Below are 16,871 nucleotides of genomic sequence, written 5' to 3' on the forward strand. Positions count from 1 at the left end.
TGTTTCCTGCCGGACTCCGCTTTGCCTGACCCTGCTTGCCTGTCTCCTGCCTTGACCTCGGATAGCTTGACCACGCTTGTCTTCAGCCTGCCTTGACTCCGGTCCGTGACTTCGACTCCTGCTTGTCTTCAGCCTGCCTTGACTCCGGTCCGTGACTTCGACTCCTGCTTGTCTTCAGCCTGCCTTGACTCCGGTCCGTGACTTCGACTCCTGCTTGTCTTCAGCCTGCCTTGATCCCGGTTCGTGACCCCGACTGCTGCTTGCTCGCCGCCTGCCCAGTCTCCAGTTCGGATTCCACTCCTGGGTTTCTTCGTCTCCGCCTAAGTCCCAGCGGTCCGGGTCCCTACGGGCTCCTCCTGGGGGGACCTTGGGCTTCCAGGGCGAAGACTCCTAAGTCCTAGCAACCCGGGCTCCCACAGCTCCTCTGGAGGAGTCACGGGTTTCCAGGTGAAGCTCCAATTGCCCAGTGGGAGTTCTGCCTACCGACTGCTCCTTCGGGTCGGTCGGCCCAAGGATCCACATCCGGAGTTTCTCCATCCGCAACAGTTTGCAAGGCCATGGATCCGGCAGACCTCGCCGGGCTACAGGCCATTCCGGGTTTGGCCCAGCGGTTAGTTCAGCAACAACAAGTCCTGGACTCTCTGGCTGCTACAGTAGAGCGACTGGCGTCTCGCATGGACACCGAACCGCCCGCACCTGTTCCAGTACCAGCACCTGTTCCTGCACCATTGGTAACCCTCCAGTCCCCTACGCAGCTCCCAGCACCCTCTCGCTATGCCGGGGATGCCAAGGCGTGTCGAGGGTTCTTAAACCAATGTTATGTACGCTTTGCGCTGCTGCCTAACCAGTTTCCCACTGATGGCACCAAGGTGGCGTACATTTTTGCCCTTCTGGATGGACGGGCCCTGAACTGGGCTTCCCCCATGTGGGAGAACAATGATCCGGCACTGGGGGATTTGAACCGCTTTGTGGAAGAGTTCAAAGCGGCTTTTGATGAGCCAGCACGACAGGCTTCCGCTACTTTGGAGTTACTCCAGCTCCGGCAAGGAACGCGGACTTTGGCGGATTACGCGTTGGAATTCCGCACCCTCGCCCACGAGGTAGGCTGGCAGGATGTGGCTCTTCGGGGCGTGTTCCTGGAGGGCTTAGCCGGTCGTATTAAGGACGAACTAGCGGCTCGGGACCTGCCGGAGACCCTGAGTTCCCTGATTGACTTAGCAGGTCGAATTGATCGGCGTTTGCAGCAGAGGGCGAAAGAGGGGCGCCCTTTCCGACGCTTGCCGTCCGTGCCTCCCAGGATCTCGAATTCAAGTTCGGGGTCACGAGGAACTGCACCTTCACCAGCAACTTCCTCTGACGAGCCCATGCAAGTGGGTCGCTCATCTTTGTCACCCGAAGAAAGGCAGCGACGCCGCGATTTGAGGCTGTGCCTGTACTGTGGCGGTAAGGGCCACTACCTTGCACAGTGTAAAGAACGAGCGGAAAACTCCCGCACCTAGGTGTAAGGGAGGAGTGTCCCCTAGGCTGCCTTAGCCCCGCTCCTCAATGTACCATACCGGTAACCTTGGAATATCCTGGTGGTTCCTTCCTCACGCAAGCCCTAGTTGACTCCGGGGCAGGAGGCAACTTCATTACTAAGGATCTGGTGCAACAGCTGAATCTTCCTACGCGACCCAGGACTCCTGCCTTACGGGTAACCTCTATTCAGGGTACTCCCTTGTCGGGGAGCATCTCCACCGAGACCATACCTTTGATTATGCAGACGGGCTTATTACACACAGAGGAGATTTCGTTGCTAGTGTTGGAAGGAGCTGTACACCCGGTGGTTCTTGGGTTACCCTGGCTCCAGAAACACTCTCCTGTGATTCGCTGGAAGGATTTTCAGATTACCCAGTGGAGTTCTGAGTGTTTCCACTCCTGTCTCCAAGCGAAAAGGTTCCAACGGATTCCGCTAGCTCACACCTCGCCGGTATTACCGGCTCCGTATGCTGACTTTCAGGACGTCTTTTCCAAGGAAAAGGCGGAATTGTTACCACAACACCGTCCGTTTGACTGTGCGATAGAGTTGCTTCCAGGTACTACTCCCCCTCGAGGACGGGTGTACCCTTTGTCTCAGCCTGAGACCCGGGCTATGTCCGAATACATCACCGAGAATCTGGCTAAGGGCTTCATCCGCCTTTCAAAGTCTCCCGCCGGAGCTGGTTTCTTTTTTGTCGCAAAAAAGGACGGAGCCTTACGACCTTGCATTGATTACCGTGGGCTCAATGCTATCACCAAGAAGAACCGGTATCCGCTTCCCCTCATTCCGGAATTGCTGGACAGACTCCAAGGAGCCCAAGTCTTCACTAAGTTGGACCTCCGCGGCGCGTACAATCTGGTCCGAATCCGTCCCGGGGATGAATGGAAGACGGCGTTCAACACCCGGGACGGCCATTATGAATACCTAGTGATGCCGTTTGGACTGTGCAATGCTCCTGCTGTATTCCAGCACTTGATGAACGAGATTCTGCGAGACTTACTGCACTCCTGCGTGATCGTCTATTTGGACGATGTCCTCATACACTCCCCGGATCTTACCTTCCATCGGCAACATGTGAGACAAGTACTCCAGATCTTACGAGATCACCATTTGTATGCAAAGTTCGAAAAATGTCTCTTTGAGCAAGAGTCGTTACCCTTTCTAGGGTATATTGTGTCCTCTACTGGTTTTCGGATGGACCCCAGTAAGGTGTCCGCCATCAGGAAGTGGCCCCGTCCTGAGGGGCTAAAGGCGTTGCAACGTTTTTTGGGGTTTGCTAACTTCTATAGACACTTTATTCCCCAGTACTCTCGCTTGGTGGCACCTCTAACCGCGCTTACCCGGAAAGGGGCAAACACTCACCTTTGGCCGGAGGAAGCTTGTGAGGCCTTCGAACAATTAAAGGAGGCGTTTCTCCGGGATACTTGTTTACGTCACCCGGATCCAACACGGCCATTCTTTGTCGAGGTCGATGCCTCTAACATAGCTGTGGGAGCGGTCCTCTCACAAGTCTCTACCTCCGGACATCTCCTACCTTGCTCCTATTTTTCCAAGAAATTCTCGTCAGCCGAGTGCAACTACGGCATTGGGGATAAGGAGTTGCTGGCTGTCAAACTTGCTCTGGAGGAATGGAGACAGTGGTTGGAGGGCTCCCTTCATCCAGTTACAATTTATACTGATCATAAGAACCTGGAGTTCCTTAACCAGGCCCAATGACTTAATCCTCGACAAGCACGTTGGTCCCTGTTCTTCAACCGTTTCGATTTCATCCTGAAGTACCGGCCCGCTTTGAAGAATGTACGGGCTGATGCGCTTTCCCGTTATGAAATTCAGGAGGAGAAGGAAGACCTCCCTCAACACATTATTGATCCCGCTAAAATCCACTTAGCCAGCACTACAGTTTCCACCCTAGGACGTGTGGTGGTTTCTTGCAAAGACCGCAGAAGGGTGTTGGCTTGGGCCCACGACTCTCTTTCGGGGGGTCACGCTGGCAGGGAGAGGACACTTGATCTGCTTGGCCGGTATTACTGGTGGCCTCGAATGCGACAAGATGTGCGAGTATATGTGGATTTGTGCCCAGTATGTGCCCGGCAAAAACCGCCTAGTGGTCGGCCCTGGGGGCTCCTGCAGCCGCTGCCTATTCCCGTGGAACCTTGGTCCCACATAGCCACGGACTTTGTAGTGGATCTGCCACTCTCGGAAGGTAATACGGTGATTTGGGTAACCGTAGACCGTTTTTTCTAAAATGATTCACCTAGTACCCTTGCCTAAGCTGCCCTCTGCACCTGAACTCGCACTCTTGTTTACCCTCCACGTATTCCGGGCTCATGGACTACCACAGAGTATCGTATCAGATCGAGGGCCACAATTTACGGCCCGTTTTTGGCGTGCCCTTTGTAAGAAATTTGGGGTCCAATTAAATTTGTCCACGGCATTTCACCCCCAGACTAACGGCCAGACGGAGCGCACGAATCGCACTCTTAAAACTTTCCTCCGTAGTTTCATCACCGAAAAGGGAAATAACTGGGTTTCTCTCCTGCCTTGGGCTGAGTTCGCCTACAACAATCATACCCATGCTGCCACGGGACAAACCCCTTTCCAGGTCGTGTATGGACGTCACCCAAGGCCTCCGTTACCGCTTCCTATTTCCATTCCATCACCGGCTGCTCTAACCGCAGCACGTCAAGTACATCATCTCTGGAAAGGGATTCAACGGAAACTGACCACCGCAGCAAGGAAGTCTCAGCAGTTTACCAACCGTCATCGACGTCCAGCGCCAGTTTTCCTGCCAGGTACCAAGGTGTGGTTAAGCACTCGGAACCTCCAACTACCTAACCGTTCTCGTAAATTGGCCCCCCGATACTGCGGGCCTTTTCAAGTTGCGGAGCGTATTGGAGCAGTATCCTACAGACTTCGCCTTCCGTCTTCACTTCGCATCCATAACGTGTTCCACGTATCCCTGTTGAAACCTATAGTACTTTCCCGGTACCACCATCCTTCCGCTGATGCACTATCATCTCCTACATCTACGGAGACTACGTATCAGGTACGAGAGGTCTTGGACGTTCGCTTTCATGCCCGTCGCTGGGAATACCTGCTGGCATGGGAAGGGTGCGGCCCCGAGGAAGACTCATGGGAACCAGCCAGAAACATCTTGGACAAATCCTTGCTAACTCAATTTCATCTGGACAATCCCAAGAAACCTGGCCCTCGGCGGCGGGGGCGTAAGAGGGGGGGTACTGTTGCGGTCTCGGTCGCCACGGTGGCGCCCGAGGCCTTACCTTCCGTTCGGGCCCCGGAGAACTACCGCGTCCCGTGGACTCGGGACCCCGGCCGCAGCGTCCGCCTGCCGTCCCGACCCCGCGCGGGCCTGCAGGGCCTTCCTGCGCCACGCGCCAGCTCCCTCTTTGCCGCCGGCGTCCTCTCGCGGCTAGCTCCGCCCCCAGGCGCGCGCGCGCGGCTGAGCCCTGCTTTTGAAGGGACCAGCGCGGGAAAACACGGCTCCTCCCTTTCCTGACGTCAGACGCTGCAGGGCTATTTAAGCCCTGCAGTTCCCAGCCTTCCTTGCCTTGCAACGAGGTTCACTGCCTTTGGTAGCTCTGAGTTGCGTTCCTGGATTGCCTGTTTCCTGCCGGACTCCGCTTTGCCTGACCCTGCTTGCCTGTCTCCTGCCTTGACCTCGGATAGCTTGACCACGCTTGTCTTCAGCCTGCCTTGACTCCGGTCCGTGACTTCGACTCCTGCTTGTCTTCAGCCTGCCTTGACTCCGGTCCGTGACTTCGACTCCTGCTTGTCTTCAGCCTGCCTTGACTCCGGTCCGTGACTTCGACTCCTGCTTGTCTTCAGCCTGCCTTGATCCCGGTTCGTGACCCCGACTGCTGCTTGCTCGCCGCCTGCCCAGTCTCCAGTTCGGATTCCACTCCTGGGTTTCTTCGTCTCCGCCTAAGTCCCAGCGGTCCGGGTCCCTACGGGCTCCTCCTGGGGGGACCTCGGGCTTCCAGGGCGAAGACTCCTGTCCTAGCAACCCGGGCTCCCACAGCTCCTCTGGAGGAGTCACGGGTTTCCAGGTGAAGCTCCAATTGCCCAGTGGGAGTTCTGCCTACCGACTGCTCCTTCGGGTCGGTCGGCCCAAGGATCCACATCCGGAGTTTCTCCATCCGCAACATCAAGTGCATCTTTTCTGGAAAAGAATTCAACTCAAGCTGTCTACTGCTGCGAAAAGGACTCAACAGTACGCCAATCGATATCGACGTCCAGCACCTGTTTTCCTACCAGGTACCAAAGTGTGGTTGAGTACCAGGAATCTCCAACTACCGACTCGTTCCCGCAAGCTTGCTCCCAGATATTGCGGTCCGTTCCAAGTAGCAGAACGTATAGGAATGGTATCCTATAGACTCCGCCTTCCTTCTTCACTCCGCATACATAATGTGTTCCACGTCTCCCTGTTGAAACCTGTGGTATTCTCACGATTCCATCATCCTTCTACTGATGCACTATCTTCATCCTCTACTAGTGAGCCTACGTATCAGGTACGAGAGGTTTTGGACGTCCGCTTCCACGGCCGTCGCTGGGAATACCTACTTGCATGGGAGGGGTGTGGATCTGAAGAGGACTCGTGGGAACCTGCTCGGAATATTTTGGACAAATCACTGCTAACCCAATTCCATCAGGACAACCCCGGAAAGCCAGGTCCTCGACGGAGAGGACGTAAAAGGGGGGGTACTGTTGCGGTCTCAGCCACCGCTGCGCCGCCTGAGCCCTTACCTTCCCTCCTGGGTCCGGGGCCTTGCCGCGATCCGCGCGATTCGGGGTCGGCCAGGCCGCGTGGTAATGGCCTCCCCGCGTGTGAGAAGCCGTCAGCTCCGCGGGACTCCTCCCCCTTGGGGGAACGCGCGCGCGCGAGGGCTGGCTTTTTCACGGTCCAGCACCCGGATGTGCTGGACCGCCCCCCCCAGTGACGTCAGCTACAGCGGGCTATTTAAACCGGCGTCAGTCCCCAGGAAGTTGCCTTGCAACGTGGTCACCTAGTGAGAGTTGCCGTTCCTGGATTCCCTGTTCCTGCTTGCCAGTACCAGTGTTTCTGCGTTCTTTTGCCTGCCTGACTGTGACCCGGATTGGACCTGACCTTGCCTCTGTCTGCTGCCTGCCTGTGACCCGGATTGGACCTGACCTTGCCTCTGTCTGCTGCCTGCCTGTGACCCAGATTGGACCTGACCTTGCCCTTGTCTGCTGCCTGCCCGGACCCCGGACTGTCTCCTCATTTTGACTCCTGCTGCCTGCCTAGACACCGGATCGACTACCCGTGACTTCCGCTCCTTCTTCGACCTCGGACTGATTCTTCTAGCCAGCAGTTCACCTAAGTCCCAGCGGTCCGGGTCCCTACGTGCTCCTCCCGGGGGGACCTCGGACTTCCAGGGCGAAGACACCTAAGCCCTAGCGACCCGGGCGCCAACGGCTCCTCCGGGGGCGTTTCGGGTTTCCAGGTGAAGAACAGTCCTTGCCTGGCGGTCTGCCTCCCGACTGTCCTCAACGGTCGGCCCAAGGATCCACCCTTTAATCTCAACAGAAAAGGGTAAACATTGGAGTGCCTCAGGGATCTGTACTTGGACCGGTGCTTTTTAATATATTTATAAATGATCTGGAAAGGGGTACGACAAGTGAGGTGATCAAATTTGCATTGACATAAAATTATTCAGAGTAATTAAATAACAAGCGGATTGTGATAAATTTCAGGAAGACCTTATGAGGCTGGAAGACTGGGTGTCCATATGGCAATGAAATATAATATGGATAAGTGCAAGGTGATCCATATAAGGAAAAATAACCCATGCTGTAGTTATACAATGTTAGGTTCTATTTTAGGAGTTACCACCCTGGAAAAAGATAGTTGTTATTAAATTTAAATTGTTGGCTCAATGTGCTGAAGTGGTCAAAAAAGCAAACAGAATGTTAGGAATTATTAAGAATGGAAAGGCAAATAAAACACTGGATTTCATAATGCCTCTGTATCGCTCCATGGTGAGATCACATCTTGAATACTGTGTGCAATTCTGGTCACTGCATCTCAAGAAAAATATAGTTGCAATGGTATAAGAATAAAGAAGGGCGACCAAAATGATAAAGGGCATGAAATAGCTCTACTATGTGAAAGGCTAAAGAGGTATGAGCTGTTCAACTTGGAGAAGAGATGGCTGAGGGGGAAGATATGATAGAGGTCTAGAAAATCATGAAAGGACTTGAAAAGGCAAATGTGAAATGGTTATTTACTGAGTTGGATAATACAATGACTAGGGGGCAGTCCGTGAAGTTAGCAAGTAGCACATTTAAAACAAAGTAGGAAAAATTATTTTTCACTCAATACACAATTAAGCTAAGGAATTTGTTTCCAGAGGATGTGGTTAAGGCAGCTAGTATAGCTGGATTTAAAAAAGGTTTGGATAAGTTCCTGGAGAAGAAGTCCGTAAACTGCTATTAAACAATAAGAAATAGCCACTGCTTGTTGCCGGCATTAGTAGCATGGGATTTATTTAATGTTTGGGTACTTGCCAGGTAACTGGGATTGGCCACTGTTGGAGACAGGATGCTGGGTAGGGATGTGAATCGTGTCCTCGATCGTCTTAACGATCGATTTCGGCTGGGAGGGGGAGGGAATCGTATTGTTGCCGTTTGGGGGGGTAAAATATCGTGAAAAATCGTGAAAAATTGTGAAAAATCTAAAAATCTAAAAATCGCAAAACCGGCACATTAAAACCCCCTAAAACCCACCCCCGACCCTTTAAATTAAATCCCCCACCCTCCCGAACCCCCCCCAAATGACTTAAATAACCTGCGGGTCCAGCGGCGGTCCGGAACGGCAGCGGTCCGGAACGGGCTCCTGCTCCTCAATCTTGTTGTCTTCAGCCAGCGCCATTTTCCAAAATGGCGGCGAAAAATGGCGGCGGCCATAGACGAACACGATTGGACGGCAGGAGGTCCTTCCGGACCCCCGCTGGACTTTTGGCAAGTCTCGTGGGGGTCAGGAGGCCCCCCACAAGCTGGCCAAAAGTTCCTGGAGGTCCAGCGGGGGTCAGGGAGCGATTTCCCGCCGCGAATCGTTTTCGTATGGAAAATGGCGCCGGCAGGAGATCGACTGCAGGAGGTCGTTCAGCGAGGGTTCCAGCGCCTCGCTGAACAACCTCCTGCAGTCGATCTCCTGCCGGCGCCATTTTCCGTACGAAAACGATTCGCGGCGGGAAATCGCTCCCTGACCCCTGCTGGACCTCCAGGAACTTTTGGCCAGCTTGTGGGGGGCCTCCTGACCCCCACGAGACTTGCCAAAAGTCCAGCGGGGGTCCAGAAGGACCTCCTGCCGTCCAATCGTGTTCGTCTATGGCCGCCGCCATTTTTCGCCGCCATTTTGGAAAATGGCGCCGGCTGAAGACAACAAGATTGAGGAGCAGGAGCCCGTTCCGGACCGCTGCCGTTCCGGACCGCCGCTGGACCCACAGGTTATTTAAGTCATTTGGGGGGGGTTCGGGAGGGTGGGGGATTTAATTTAAAGGGTCGGGGGTGGGTTTTAGGGGGTTTTAGTGTGCCGGCTCACGATTCTAACGATTTATAACGATAAATCGTTAGAATCTCTATTGTATTGTGTTCCATAACGGTTTAAGACGATATTAAAATTATCGGACGATAATTTTAATCGTCCTAAAACGATTCACATCCCTAATGCTGGGCTTGGTGGACCCTTGGTCTGACCCAGTATGGCATATCTTATGTTCTTATATACTCAAAGTGATAGCGTAAAATGATCTTCAAGCTGGTACCTCCTAGTCCTAGTCCTAGTCTACTGGGTTTGCAATAATGATGCAATAGTGGAATCCAAATTAAAATTCCACTCACAAATGAATCAAGTACTCCAATGTTTCAATGACAGTGGTCCAGTGCATCTGTTGATATAATCATTGGTCACAAAATCACAAAAACTTATTTTTCAGTCTTTTAATAATTGCCAATAAAAATCTGACCCTTGCATTTCCAATATTTCCTTCTTATACCTTGAAGCAGGATAGTCCTGGGATATGAGAAACAGTTTAAAGAATCTGGACAGAAGGTTAAAGTAATAAAGACAATGAACTTACTGACATAAGCAGGACATCCCTCTCATCAGTCATATCTAATCAGGTGTTCAAGCAATAAGTGACACTGGCCAATCATGGATGCTTGGCAACACAAACCACCCCTTACAAGCAGGAAGCAGGAAGAAGGTCTGTTTAGTTTAACAAACTAAAAAGGAGAACTACAATCTAAAGATGAACTTGTAAGGAAAATGTGCTTTTTCTCACAAATGGGAAAGCCTTCTGTTAGAAAGAAATTATATATTAAAATAAAAATATTCTCTGCATACCCTAAAACTGTACTAGCTGTTTACTTCAAATGGGTGCCAGAAAGGCAGAATCTGGGCTGGGCAGACTGGATGGACCCACTGGACATTATAGATCATATGTACTATTTTACTAGATTATGTTATTCTTGTGCTAGCAGAGGGTGGTAGAGCCTGGAGTTCTTGCTTTTTTGTTTTTTTCCCTGTGGCTACTCTTGAGCATTCCTTTTTTGTAGCACTGTATGACTATTCGATTTGCATTCCCTTGTCATTGTTTGTTGTGCAGGAGGTAAACCCTGTCACATCCATATATAATCCAACAAATAAACTTTAATTTTGATTCATAGTAGTACTGATACTTGAGCATGCCACACAGCATTCCAAGTTATGGGATGTGCTTAATGGATTTTGGAGAGCATAAAAGTCTCCAGCAGGTTCAGTGTAGTTATACCAAGAGCAAATAACACAAGTAGTCTCAGGGGGCTTTGGCATTCATGTTTATATCTGTCACTGTGGCAGAAATACAAGATATGTAATCAGTTCCTCTGTAAAATTGTTCTCAGTATGTTCATAGTGTTCTCAAGCTATAAAATTCTCTTTTTAATATAGTTTCATATGTTCAAGTTATTGAGCCGTCCCTGTCAGCTGACTTAATAACAACAGGCAGATACCAGCAAAAGCTGCAATGTTGTTAGATTATGTATCTAGAATAGATTTTTCTGTTTATCAATTATTTCTCTCTACCAAAAAAGGTAGCACTCTCTTTTCCAATCAGTAATCATTGGGATCTTAAAACGACTTTTATAAAGTGCTGAAGTTTATTTTCATCATGATTGATAAGTAAAGGTCAGAATAAAACACAATCTAATAAAGCTCTTGAAACAAGGGACTTCTTTAATTATTTTTTTTCCTTTTTTTATATTCAAATAAGTAAAAAACTTTTACGGTATTAATAAAGATAGTTCAAATTCAGTTTGCTATTTTAGAAATCTGCTAAGCATCCCATGACACACATATTACTTTCTGGGAAGGAAGATCATAAATATACAAATGCCTAATGGCTTTATGAGGCTTCCACTGTGGGACTTTACATTACAGGATGCAGTCAAATTGGGATTCATGTCTCCTAAGGAAGCCTTTGATTTAGCAAGAGAATTTCTGTAGAATTAAAATTGTGACATTTAGATCATGAATGCATCACCTAAAGGTATCACTGCCGTGGTATGTAGCTGAAAGGTCTTATTCCCATGCCCACCACAGTTTGTTCAAAAAGTCTGGATGACAACCACAGAAAAGTTTTACTACATTTTTGCAATATTATGCAGCACACAAATGAGTCACAAAATAGAGATTTCAATAGTCCATTTAGTCCTTTATGCCTTTAAATTGCATTGTACTGAAGGTTTCTCTGTATACATATTATCAGAGTCCCTGGGTGATTTACCCTTTAGGTGGGAAGCTAGCCAGGGTTCTTGTATTCAGCCAGTTTTCTACATATTGTGAGCCTCAAATGGCAGAACCCCAGTTCATTCTCTCTTTTAAGTGTTTACTAACTCATTTATAGCTCTTTTTCCGACTCCAATTAAGTCTCAGAGCTCAAAAAGCAGTATTTTTATCTTATTAGCAATCAATCACACATCGGGTGTTAAAAAGCAAGCAATTTGCAGTTGAAACAAAGTTCTAGAACAAGAAATCATGATAAAAGATTGAAAAATGGTATAGAAATAATATAGAAAGGGCTCAGGATGCAGGAAGCAGCTTCCCAGTAAAGGTAGTAAAGGCAAAAACAGTAACAGAACTCAAGAAAGCACGGGAAAGTTGCAGAGAAACAAGGATAAAGCCAGATCTGTGGTCTTACAACCAGAAGGGAAAATGGGAAGACTACATCTGCCTAGTAATCTTTATGTGTTGTCATATTCTTTGTTTCCATGTTTAAAACAATTCTGTTTTCAAGGTTTAGCATCCAAGCACACCTTCATCCTGACTCCAATGGAGGTATGCATCAAATTCATGCAAATCTGGACAAATCTGTATTGTCAAGTCACAAAAGCACCTAAAAATGACATTCTGATACCTGGAAATTATCAGGAAGGAAGAGCATGACTGTGGGATCAGCTGGAAATGACAGGAGGAGCAGGCCCATGACACTGACTGGAAGTGGTGGGAGGAGGTGGACTGCAGGACCAGCCTGCAGAAGCAGAAAGACAGAGATAGGGGTGAAAGAGTTGTACAAAGGGGAGGAGGTAGTGAGAGATATATATAGGGGCAAGAGAGGGTGAGAAAGTTGCACAGGGGGAGGATGAGGTAAGGTTTGGACCTTGTTTGGATCCATCTGATCATTGTCCAGTTTACTTTCTTCTCTGTCCTTCTTAACATAGATCTTGAAAAGAGCAGTGCTGAAACAATTAACCAATCATTTGAATGTTCACAAGTTGTTAGATCAGTTTCAGTCTGGACTCCATTCTGTACACAACACTGAGACTCTTCTTCTTTCTAATCTTTTCAAATTCTGTAGAAGGTATGATGAAGGACAAACATTTTTCTTGGTCTTTTTAGATATCTCATTAGATGTCAACACTCTAAATCATAACATATTACTGGCAAGATCAAAGTTATTGGGATTTATAACACAGTCCTTAAGTGGTTTAGATCATACCTAGACTGGCACCATCAATGGGCTGTATTAAAGAATACATCTTCCTCTTGGTCATTGCTTAACACTGGAGAGCACCAGAACTCTGCACTTTCTGCCGTGCTATTCAAAATATATTTGAGACCAATTGACAGATTATTGGCTGACTTAGATCTAGATTTTGCCAGTAACATCCAGTTTGCATTGTCTTAACTTAGCAGATATTACCCTGCAGCTAGAAATGTACACTTTACTTTGACCGTAGGACTGTGGCTGCAAACAGATTAGCTTTGAATGTTAATCAGACTAAAATTCTGCTTCTGGCTAGGTTTTATGGTGATGACATACCTTCTTACTTTGCGACTGGGGGGGGGGGGGGAACAAATCCCAATTGCTACCCAGGCACAAAACCTAGGAGCATTTTTTACACAACTTTATCACTATGCCATTGCCTACAGGTTAAGAAAATCATGCAAAGTTTCTTTTACAAATTATGGGCCTGATTTACTAAGGCTTTTCCCCCATTCTGTATCTATGGAAATAATGTTCATTAAATGAGGCCCTATGTTATTGTGATGATTAATGCCAATTTTTAAATCTGATGGTTTTTGAATTGTGGTACAGGCCCTTGTTGGAGGCCTTAATAACTGTAACTCAATATATACTGCCCTACTAACTGCTACACTAAGGGCAATGCAGCTGGTACGGAATGTGGCAGCCTGACTTTTAGTTGGTGCTCCTCAACTTGAACACATTACTCCAATTCTGACCTCAATGAATCGGCTTCCAACTAGAGAATAAAGTTTGAAATCTTATTATTAGTATTCAAGTTGTTGCACTATGAGGCTCCATTCTATATTAAGGCTGCATTGAGGATATATGTGCCTACCCACCAAGGGGATTACAGTGGGAGATAAACTTCTGGAGGTACCTTCTTATAAGCAGCTCCACTTATGCAAAACTACAGAATGTATATTTGCAGTTGTCGGTCCAGCAATGTAGGACTCATTACCAGAGGAATTGCTGTCAGAAGTATGCATGAAAACTTTTAGAAAGAAGGTGAAGGGGTTTTATTTGTTCAGGCATCTGGAGGCTAGAAATATCTGGTTATCCGATGCCACAAATTCAGTCATATTTCAGATGAGGATGTTTATGAGGCAGATATTATTATGAATGTTCTTATGTACCCTTCCTAGGATACAAGATAAGCAGGTTACAAATATTTCAAATAAATAAAAATAAATAAATAAAAGATGAGAGTCGCATAGAAGAGGTAGGAGGGAATAATTTGATGCATGGGGAAGAGCATGAGTAAATGGGGGAGGGCAAAAGATTGAAAAAGCTTTGGGATGAGAGAATAACATGGTTTGTAAGGGGAAAACGATCTCTGACTGGCTTTGAACAAGGGTCTGTCCAATTTGGGAGCTGGAACTCTGTCTTTGAGTATTAGTATGGCTCCCTTGAGCAGAGACTGAGCTACCAGAAAGGGCTTGCCTGTAGCGTCAGGCAGGGACATGCAGTCCCACTAGTAAGGATCCAGTGATCCTTAGGGCAGTGTTTCTCAACTCTCTCCTGGAGTCACACCTAACCAGTTAGGTTTTCAGGATATATATATAATGAATATCCATGAGAAAGATTTGCATATATTATACCTATGAATGTCATTATTGTAAACCATTGTGATCTTTGCATGGAACAATGGTATATAAAATGTCTAAATAAATAAATAAATAAATAAATATATAAATAGATAGATAGATAGATAGATAGATAGATAGATAGATAGATAGATAGATAGATATTCATGGTGGCAATCCTGAAATCCCAACTGGCTAGGTGTGCCTCCTCTGTATTCCAAAACAAAAGGCCTTAATTTCACGTCTAGACTCCTCAGGGTTCCGGATACCATTGTAAAAAGATTTAAACACCTATAGTGCATTGGTGCTATCTCTACATTCTATATCACAAGAGACAATTGCTTTAACTTCTGCTCCCAACTGTACTCTCAGCCTTCCAATTCTAAACTTTAATCTCAGGAAAGCAGCCTCATTTTGGTTTCCAGAATTTAAATTTGAATAAATAAAGGAGACAGTTAGAGGTCAATATTCAAAACTAAACATTTAAATGGATAACATGGAGTTAGATGGATAACTTATGACTAGATGGATAACTTGAAATTAGATGGATTACTTATGAGTTATTCATCTAAATTGCTTTGAATATTGACCTTTTAGAGGGACTGGGGTACATGTTGATTTTTGTGTATGTAATTACACATGAGGCCCCACTCATGTAATACTTTTATAAGTGCTAGGGCATTTATATATTTTAAAACTCATGACATGGCATACAGCAAATTGTGTTCTTAAAATGCTTCCAAGATGTCAAAGTATTAAATGCATAACAAGAAACAAGGTCAATACATGTGTAGAGTCTCTTGTAGTCCAAGACCTGATTTCCACAGTGATCTCTGCCAGAAAGAGAGATGAGTTCTACTATAAATGATTCAAAGAAGGCTAGAGGAAACATTAATAATGGAATATAGGTTCATTCCTCATCACAAATAGAGACAAAGATGGGTTACACTTTAGATCATTCAAAGAAGGCTGGGTGAAACCACAACATAGGCTCATTCCTTGACAAAGACCTTCATTTTGACGAAGATTGGCTGCATCAGGAGGAAGGGAATGAGAACATAGAGGCAACCATCAATGCTGAAAACCAATGCAACAACAACATTTGTATGTCTACTAAAATGTGTTACTTTTACCAAGAAAATCTTTTAAAATCTGAAATCATATATGGAACAATGAAGGGTAGCAAACTGTAGTTAATAGGTTATACTAAAACAATATATAATCAAATTTCAGCACTGTCTGCACAGGGCTCACTTCGGATCATCTTTCTCTCAATTTCACTAGAAAGAAATTCAAACGATGCAAAGCCTCATGGAACTTCTAGGGTATTTAAATTAAAATGTCAACAGCTGAGAAAAAGAAATACCACACACAAAAGATTAGAGTGAGGCTATTAGTTGTCATGGATGCTAAAAAACAAATCCTACATCAGCCATCAATCATATCAACACATGCCACTCAAAGAATTCAGACCTTCTGAGGTCATGGTGCGCCAAGTAAAATAAAAATTGTTCTTGGTGCCATAACATTAAAGATGTATTACTTCCCCTCAGGCGCCAAAGGTGCTGTACAATGAAAAATTTAAGTTGATCCAAAGAATGGGCACATTCCTGCCAGTGTTGTAGCAATGGAGAAACTTGCTTTCTGGTACAGATATAGATTTTATGATGTATAATGCATGTCTTGATAGCTAATTTGTTATGGTTAATGTATAGCTTGCTGTAAGAGCATCGAATGGCATACATGACCTGTTGAGTATTATAGTAATAATGTCCTCTTAATGTATGGTTGATGGGAAGATAAGGATATTGATATGTTTGAATTTGAAGCATATTTTCACATATCACATAGTATTTAAATGCAAACTGTCCATTGGGTGCTGTGCTATCTGGGATGCTGCTCCTGGGTACTGCAGAGACTAACTTATCACGGAGATTGTTTTCCCTGGTGTGAGCAAATAGGGACGGATTTTAAAAGGCCCGCCTGCGTAAATCCTTCCGGATTTACGCGCGCAGGGCCCTCGCGCTGGCGTGCCTATTTTGCATAGGCCGCTGGCGCTCATAAAGCCCCGGGACGCGCGTAAGTCCCGGGGCTTTCGAAAAGGGGCGGGAGGGGGCATGTCCGGGGGCGTTCCCGAAACGACGCGGCATTTCAGGGGGTGCCGCGGCATTTCAGGGGCGGGCCCGGGGGTGTGGCGCCGGCCCGGGGGCGTGGTCGAGTGCCTCCGGACCAGCCCCCGGGACCGGAGGACGGAGCGGGGCTGCCGGCCGACGCACGCAAAGTTAAGGGGGGGTTTTAGATAGGGCTGGGGGGGGGGGTTAGGTAGGGGAAGGGAGGGGAAGGTGGGGGGAGGGCGAAGGAAAGTTCCCTCCAAGGCCGCTCCGAAATCGGAGCGGCCTCGGAGGGAACGGAGGCAGGCTGCGCAAACTCGGCGCGCGCAGGCTGCCGATTTTGCGCAGCCTTGCGCACGCCGACCCCGGATTTTATAAGATACGCGCGTATCTTATAAAATCCAGCGTATTCTTTGACTCTTGTAAACCAGGAGATCAAGAAAGATATCTGAGTGGTGATATAATATTAGAAAATATGTTATTGATGTTTTGCAAGTCTCTCAGGATAAAAAGTTTGAGCTTTCTAATTGTTATTTGCCTGAGATGAAAAATTCAGGAGAAAGAACATTTGACGTGTTAGCTCCTTTTGATAGCTCTGATTTATCTGTAT

The sequence above is a fragment of the Rhinatrema bivittatum genome, chromosome 1, assembly GCF_901001135.1.
Source record: "Rhinatrema bivittatum chromosome 1, aRhiBiv1.1, whole genome shotgun sequence".
Lineage (NCBI taxonomy): Eukaryota > Metazoa > Chordata > Amphibia > Gymnophiona > Rhinatrematidae > Rhinatrema > Rhinatrema bivittatum.